General features: G+C 51.5%; 1 protein-coding gene across 1 annotated transcript in view; it reads right to left on the bottom strand.

Moving 5' to 3' along the window:
* Nucleotides 1-6,598, bottom strand: part of TIAM2 (TIAM Rac1 associated GEF 2) — a 225,279-nt gene extending 218,681 nt beyond the window's left edge. Inside the window, exon 1 of the mRNA XM_032338642.1 lies at nt 6,538-6,598. The gene's annotated coding sequence lies outside the window, so the exon portion shown is untranslated. The remainder of the gene's footprint in view (nt 1-6,537) is intronic.
* Between the last annotated feature and the right edge of the window lie 1,326 nt (nt 6,599-7,924).

Consider the following 7,924-nt stretch of genomic DNA (forward strand, 5'->3'; position numbering starts at 1 on the left):
ACATCACAAACAGCAGATAATCACTACTGAACAGTAAATAAGGAATACAGCAGAGAGAGGGGAAAGACACAGACATACACACCACCTCTGTGTGGGCGATACCATCATTTAGCAGATGGACCCTAAGAGAACAGAGGATAGAGTATACTCTTCGAGAGAAAAGAAGTGGGTAAGAAAGTAGGAGAGAGCTTCAGAAGGAGGACTGAGCTGAGAGGGCTGCATGCTCTCCAGAAAATACAACAAAATTCTGACGCAGGAGAAAATGAAAAGGAGCAAGCCACTAGTGGCATTGGATGTGTATATAGGATGAGTGGATCCAGAAGGTGTTTCTGATTCAAGTCTTATGGAAAAGGAAGTTATCTGCCCACATGACATGCAGTGCCCTTCCCAACAAGAAGTTTGGCAGACAGCTGTGAAAGGAGTTTAGAGAGAACTATGGTTTCATAGGGTCATTGTGTTTTTCCAGAGGCAAAGTTCAAAATGGAAGTTAAATGGGAAAATATTTAAGTCTCTGATTTAGCAAACATTCTTTAAGGGTTCATGTCTACACACAGTAAGTATTAATCCCAGACGTTTCAAAGGCCACCAACACAAATGATAACTTAATTCATGTTAATGTATTCCAGATGTGTTCTTGCTCAGTTTCTGTTCCTATGTACAAATGCCTTCTTTTGAAAGAACAAAAATGTCCATTTCAAACCAGCTTCATGGTTATCCAGGGTAGTCAGGGTAAATATGACTATTATCCTATCAACTACCACCCTAGTGTGAGGCCTGAAAGGGAAAACTAATGAGGACTTGATGCCTCAGTGACCGGAAGGCAGTAGATGAACCGCTTGAACACAATCCCATTTTCTTCCTGAGAAATCTAAGGTCTCCTACGTTTAGGGGAGTTGCCAAATGAATAAAAGGTATATTCCAGACCAAAGGCTCGATATTAATAATACCCAGTAGAATGACATTGCTACCACCCCCACACTTAGGAAAGATGGAGCAACATCTTTAGCCCTTTGTTACTGATCAAGTCCGCTTAAAGAGTCAACCACGTGGCAAAGGGACACTCGACTTTATCATCATGGTATCACCTTCAGAAACATTTTCAACGACCACTTCACACATTATCGACACCACCTGGGAGTGCCCACGGCTTACCATGCTGGACCCGGAAGGGGTGCAGAGAGTAAGTCCAGCACTCCCTGTGTCACGGCGATACCCCATGATGAACACAACCACCGATAGGGACCACACGCCCACAAAGTGCCTGGAAACCCAAGAGAAACAGACGTTTGGAAGGAAGGCTCGGTACAGTCTCAACGGATGAGGGTGACCAGGAGTGTGACAAAGAAGGAAGAAGCCTCAAAGGGAACGCTGTGCAAAGAAATGGGAAAACAGAGGAGTCAGCCTGTGCTTGGCCATACCTCCCCGCAGCTCCGTCCGGCTGAACATCCCTATTTTACACGATCTGAGACAGCCACATGGCAAGGAGGAGGGATGAACAGTTCCAGACTCTTTCCCTGTGGCAGGCAAGATTCTAATAAGCACATTATGTAAATTCATTCATTAATTTCTCAATTCTCAAAACAATCTTCTATCAGGAATGCACGGCTGTCACCCTCCTTTTGGAGATGAAAATCCTGAGGCATAGAAACCTCTTTACTAGACAAAAACCACTTAGAAACCCGATGGTCACTGGGGGGGAGTGGAAGGGTGGGGGTGTGAAATAGATGGCGGGCATTGAAAGTACACTCATCGGGACGAGCTCCGAGAGCCGCACAGAATTGTTGAATCACATAGTGTACACCTGAAACGAGCAACGCTGTATGTTAACTACACCAGAATTAAAAAAAAAAAAAAATTTAAATCTTGAATTTCAAAATAAAAAAAAAATACTGCACTAAAACCCGTCAGCGCACTTTAAAGGCAATGGGAATATGTACCTTTTATCAATTTAGGGAGATCTGCAAGCTTATTCACTATGCCGTTTCCCAAACCACTAATGACAAGAGAACCTTCAAAATTCCAGTTTTGCATCTTGTTCCCAGCGCAAAGGAATCCGTAACGGGAACTCCTGGAGAACTACGTCCAAGAGACACAGTCAGAGATCTAACCATGAATTTAAAAGAAACCTTGTAACCCAGCACCATGAAAACACAATGAAAGCTGCAGTCCAGATTCTGTTACTCAATCTACAAACCTCATAAATGGAAACAAAGCAGACCCACTTCAGCTGGATGGAATGCCTGGAGAGGATCAGGCCGGATCCCAGGGCGGGCAGAATCCAAGACAGGAAACGCACCACACCCCCCTGGCGGGGAACCGGGTCAGGCCACCAGCCTGTATGTACCAGCCCTCATCTGTGGGAGGGCTTCAGATTGGGAACGTCTTCATAAAAATAAAAGCTTTCAAATTCTAGGTTGTTATTAAAATCCTTGATTCGATTACAATTACAGACATGCCAACAGCTGACAGGATAAGAGGGACCGTGGAAGCCGACAGAGGAGGGTCCGATCTCAGCTGTTGTGACCGCATTACTAGGTGAACTTGGGTGAGGGCCCCCCACAGGTCCTCAACCTTCTTCTTCTGTGTCACTGAGATCAGTGAACATCCGTAACTGGACACAATCCTCCCTGCCCTCCACATGCTTGTCACTCACCAAGCCCATTTCACCAGCTAGTTCAGGAACTCTTTCCTGGTCAGTCCCCAGCCCTGTGAACCACAGCCTTACAGCCTCCGCCCTATTACAACAGCTCCTCCTTCCACCAGCCCCGCTGGCCCAAATCCCCCCCTGCGCAAACCTCGGAGGGGGCGTGGCCTAAAATGCAAATCTCCTCTGCCTAAAAGGTGATTGGCTAAAGTGATTTGTTCATCTATTACATTGTTAGTTGCCTTTCTTCTCTACTAGAAGTTCTCTGACTTCAAAGATTTAAGGGACTTACAACAACTCAGGAGCTTAGTAAATGCTTGCTCCATCCTGAGGGGCAGTGCAGGTTTCAGTTTCTTCCTTATTCCACAAATAGAGCCCCTGGTGTCCTCTCCGGAGGCATAAATGGGACCATGCATACAAAGAGCCCAGCACAGTGCTTGGTAGGCACTTCCTGCCACAGATTCTATCCTTTTGTTCCTATTCAGTGTTGCAAAGTGTGCGAAGCATTTTCACACATGCGAGCTCATCTGACCCCTGGAATAACTCTAGGACTTAAGAGGTTACATGAAGAAACTCAAGCAGGTGAGATTTAAGGCCCCGGAATCAAGGCTAGTTTTTGGCAAGATCTACTGATTCCAAATTCCGAGTTTTTCTATGTTCCGTTGTCAGGAGTTCTGGCACTGTTTATAGAAAACCATTCCTGCCTGTATCTTCCATGAAATTAATCCAACAGAAGGTGTTATTTTACTGCACTTACGGAACACAAACACATAGACCAAATGCAACTATAATGGACTCAAAGGACTTTGGTTTGTGCTGTATCGAATAATTCAAATAAACCATCAGCTGGCTCATGCTTCACGCCTTCATTCAGCGAATATTTATCACATGCCACTTTGACAACAGGCATCGTGCTTTGTGCTGGGAATCTTCCCTTTCCCTGAGAAATTATAATTACTCTGTACAAGGTTTTCCAACTGAAGCCAACAATGGAAGGGACAGAATGCTGGTACCTGAACAAATATAGCAACAAAGAGCCAGAGAATCTGAGAGTTCATCCTGGCCATGCTCCTACATAAGCTCTGTGACCTTAGACATGTCCCTGGTACTGGAGTTCCTTATCTATAAAATGGAAACATTAGTCTATATCATCTTTAAAGTTATTCTGTGCTATCAATTTCAGAGATTCTAGGATTCCACACAATCAAGTTCTTTTGATATTTACAAGTACTATTTTATACCACAATTTTATAAAATTGTGTAATTTTTAGGATGACTTAAGTTCTCATATGAAATGGCACTTTAGTTCAACTTATTAACACATGTTAATGTAATCTAAGCTCTTTATGGCCTTAAAGATTCTTGCACCCTTCTCTCAACAAATCACGATTAGATGTGTAAACCTTAGTGCCTTAGAAAGTAGCTAAGGAAGCCCATTACGTGTCGGCACACATCTCTGAGGCCCACCTATAAAGTCATACTCCCAGGTTCTTCCCTATAATCAAGCAGAAGACATCTGTTAAAGAATCACCCTGAACAGCCAGACATAAGATAGAGCGAACCAAAGCACATTCCTACATGCTGACCGATAGGAGAAATCTTCCCCCAAACACTTGCTTCGGAATTTTCTAGAGTCCTATAGAAATAATCCTTTCTTTTGTCACTTATTCCAGGAACCTTAACTGAGCTCCTGCTCTGTCAGCCTTTCGGATGGCTGCTGAGTACAGCAGTGCAGAGAGGCTGAAGCAGGGTCATCACTGGCCCATACTGTGTTTTTGGATGAATTACAAGGCATGCCCTGTACCAGTCGAGACGAGTATGCCAGGGTTTGGTAAGAGGGGTGCAAACTGGATTTCTACCTCTGCTTGTGCACTGGACAGGATAACCCTGTGCGTTAACAGGCTGTGCAACTGTACAAGGCAGCATACCTAGATGCGTTTTTTAAAAATCAATGTTCTAGTAGGGGCACTGCCTATTATAAGAGAAGGAGCTTGAATGCCTAGGGATAACCAGGAAGAAAAGCCTCCTAGAGAAGGTATTTGACTGACACATGAAGGATGTGTGGGTAAACAGCAGATGGAAATCGGAGTAAGAATAGTGTAAGCGGAATGTTCATTCATTCCAGATAGTGGTCTAGAAATGACAACTTGGAAGTAGTATGATGTGTCTGGCAGTGTGTAGTGCATGTGTGTAAGGAGGGGAGGGAGGAGCGACTCTGGGAACAGTGTCTACCCCCCCCCCCAACAAGACTGAAAATCTGGCAGGAGCCAGATTACAAAGCACCTTATATGGCATGACAGGTTAAGGTGTGGAAACCGGATTCTGAGATCACTAGGGGCTTGTTTTGCCACTGAAAATAAACTCTTCCTCAATTACACCCTGCCATATATTTCACATTTGCCAATCACAAAAATCTCCGAAACCCTAAAGCAACAAGTCTTATAAGCCAAGCAGGCAAAATCCAACGAAAAACAAATTTGCTTTTAGAACTGCACCAATTTTGTTTGATATTTCATTTTTAGAATTTAAAAACCTTAAGGAATATCAGGAAACATCTTTAAATGTGTATATACACAAGTTCTACTGGTTACGCTCAAATTATTAGCCCAGCAATTGACACATTTTATTCAGAGCCTAGGTCTGAAATACTTACAGCATATGGTCTGCACCTGTAAGAACCTTGTAACACTTATTTTAAGAACTTCTAGAGATAACCCAGCTTAAACTATCGGAGAGGGAATTGGAGATAGCCAGGTGCTATTCATTATGTCAGAAGCCCTTGAGAAACAGGAGGTAGAATGGGTGAACAACCATAAGAGAACCCCAGACCTTCACTACGTAGAAATAAACATCGTATCAGGATCCAAAGTTGTCTGGAAGATTTCGAGGGAATCCAGGCTGCCTCTCACAGAGCCAGGGCAGAGGCGATGCAGAAAAACCTCGCCATGAATAGCATTATCTTCAAGCCAAGCAGCCTCCTCTCTGCCCCCTCCCCAATTAAACAAAGTTACCCCATTTTGCTATTCTAAAAACAAGGGGGAGAAGCCCATCAATATTAAGTTTCACCGCTTCTGAAAGATAAACTACCCTGTGCAATCTTACTCCATACCTTCACGGCGGCTGTCAGCCGTCAATTGTGGGAAGAAAGGACTCTTTTCTTCCTTAACTGGTTTTGGTAAATATGATCCATTTGGGACACTACGTGTCGGCTTTCCCAGAAACTTGGCACCTCGGCCGCCCCCAGGAGCAGGGCCCGTCGGGGACAGTCGGCGGGGCGGGCGGGGCGGGACTCGTCCCCCTCGCCACCCCCCCCACCCCGCCCCCACCCCGCCCCGCCTGGTCCTCCCCGTCGCGCCCCGGCTCCCGCCGCCCGCAGGCCCCGAGGGCTTCGCGGGGGCCGCGCGCGCCTCTGGAAGCGGAGCCGCCGCGGGCCGCGATCCGCTCTCCAGCCCCCGCCCCGGGCTCCGCTCCCGGCCCCCACGACGGCTCAGCGCGGCGACACGCTGACACGCGAGGTCCCGGCCGGCCGCGGCGGGAGTGAGCCCCGCGTGCTCACCCGCGCCGCCCGGGCACCTCGTGGAAGCGAGTTCTGGCGAGTGCCGCGGCCGTCGCCCGGCCGGCTGCGCCGAGAGAGGGGAAGCGCCCGGCGCGCTGCCGCCGTCCGCGGGGTCCGCGTCCGGCTCTGCGCCCCGGGAGCCCCAGTCAGCTCCCAGTCAGCTCCCTGCCGGGGAAGAGGGAGGCCGGCGCCGGGAAACAAAGCGGAGGGGAGGTGGGACGGCGGGCCGGGCGCCGGGGCCTCCCGCAGGGGTGGCGGCCGCGGGGAGCCGCGCGCGGGGAAGGGGGCCCTGGGCGCGCCGCCCGCCGCCCGCGCCGCCCGCCCGCCGTCCCCTTACCTCAGCCGGAGCGCCCGGCCCTGCCCGCAGCGCTGCTGCTCCCGCCGCGGCCCCAGCGCCGGGCCCCGCAGGGACGCCGTCTACGCGGGGCGCGAGAAGTTGTTGGGGGGAGGGGGAGGGTCCCTCGGTCCTGCTGGGCGGCCGCGGGCACGGCCGGCCCTCGCCCTGCGCGCAGCGCCTGTGGCAGCGAGAGCGGCCGCACCTCCTCCCCGGCCGCTCGGCCCGCCTCCCTCCCCGCCCGCCGCGCGGCCCTCCCCTCCGCCCCGGCCCCTCCCCAGCCCCGTCCCTCCCCTCACCCCGGCCCGCGCCGATCCCCCGCCGCCCGGCCCCGACCGTCGCCTCCGGGACTCTCTCCGGGGCGCGCCCACTAACGAACACCCAGAACTCTCAAAGTCTGAGCGGGCGCCTACCCGGGGCGAGGAGTCGTGCCCGCCTTCGAGGCTCGAGGGGGCTCCGGTTCCTTCCGCAGGAGAGCGGATCGCGGAGAAGACGGTTCCTCGGGTACCGCCGAGAGCAGTAGCGGGCGGAATCCCCGGTCTCGCTGGGCAGGCGGGAGAGACGGGGGTGACGCCGAATGGAGACCCGAGGGTGCCGGAGAACGCGGGCGTCCCTGCGGGCTTCAGGAGAGAAACCTGGGTGCTCCCGGGGGCCGGGCTGGCGGGGGCGGGCGGGCGCGCGGGGCAGGCGGGGGTGAGGGCTGTGCTCCTGCGACCCCAGGCTGTGCCTTTGCAGAGTCTCTCCCCTGAGGGGGACGGGGAAGGGGAGGAAGATGTAGTCCCCGTGGGGTCGTCCGAGAAGAAGGCGCCGACACAGAACAGCCGTGGAAGAATTTCTTAGGGGCGATGGCTGTGGGGTTACAGGGAAAAAGGAGACAGTTTGCTGTGTGCACACCAGATCCCAGGGAAGGACAGAGGGAAGCGAGCCCCCTGGCCTCCCTGCCCGCAGTCTAAGGAGGTTCATCGTGAGTCCCACATTCCCAGTTCTCCTTGGGACCCAACCGCCTCGTAGCCGTGTTTCTACCAGTCATCGGCCGCGAAGTGTGGCTTCCGCGCAAACCCAGAGGTGAATTTCAGAGTAGGAAAGCCAGGGCCTTTGGTCAATTAAGCTCCAAGACAGCTGAAAGAAGGTTCTCACAGCTGCCCACAGTCGAGAAGACAAACAATCAGCTGTCCCACACACACCTACACGTTTTAGATGAAGCCCCAAGGCTTGGCTGGGATCAGACCGACCTGGTTCTCCCTCCACCTTCCGCTGAGTCGGGCTCTGTTCACTGACCCGGTAACTGACCCCTTTCGCCTACATAGGCTTCCCCTGGCCGGGTCTCCGCACCTGCGCAGGTGGCTCTACCCAGGAAAACGCCTCCTCACCCCGCTCACCCCGCAATACT

Source organism: Mustela erminea, chromosome 4 (assembly GCF_009829155.1).
Source record: "Mustela erminea isolate mMusErm1 chromosome 4, mMusErm1.Pri, whole genome shotgun sequence".
NCBI lineage: Eukaryota > Metazoa > Chordata > Mammalia > Carnivora > Mustelidae > Mustela > Mustela erminea.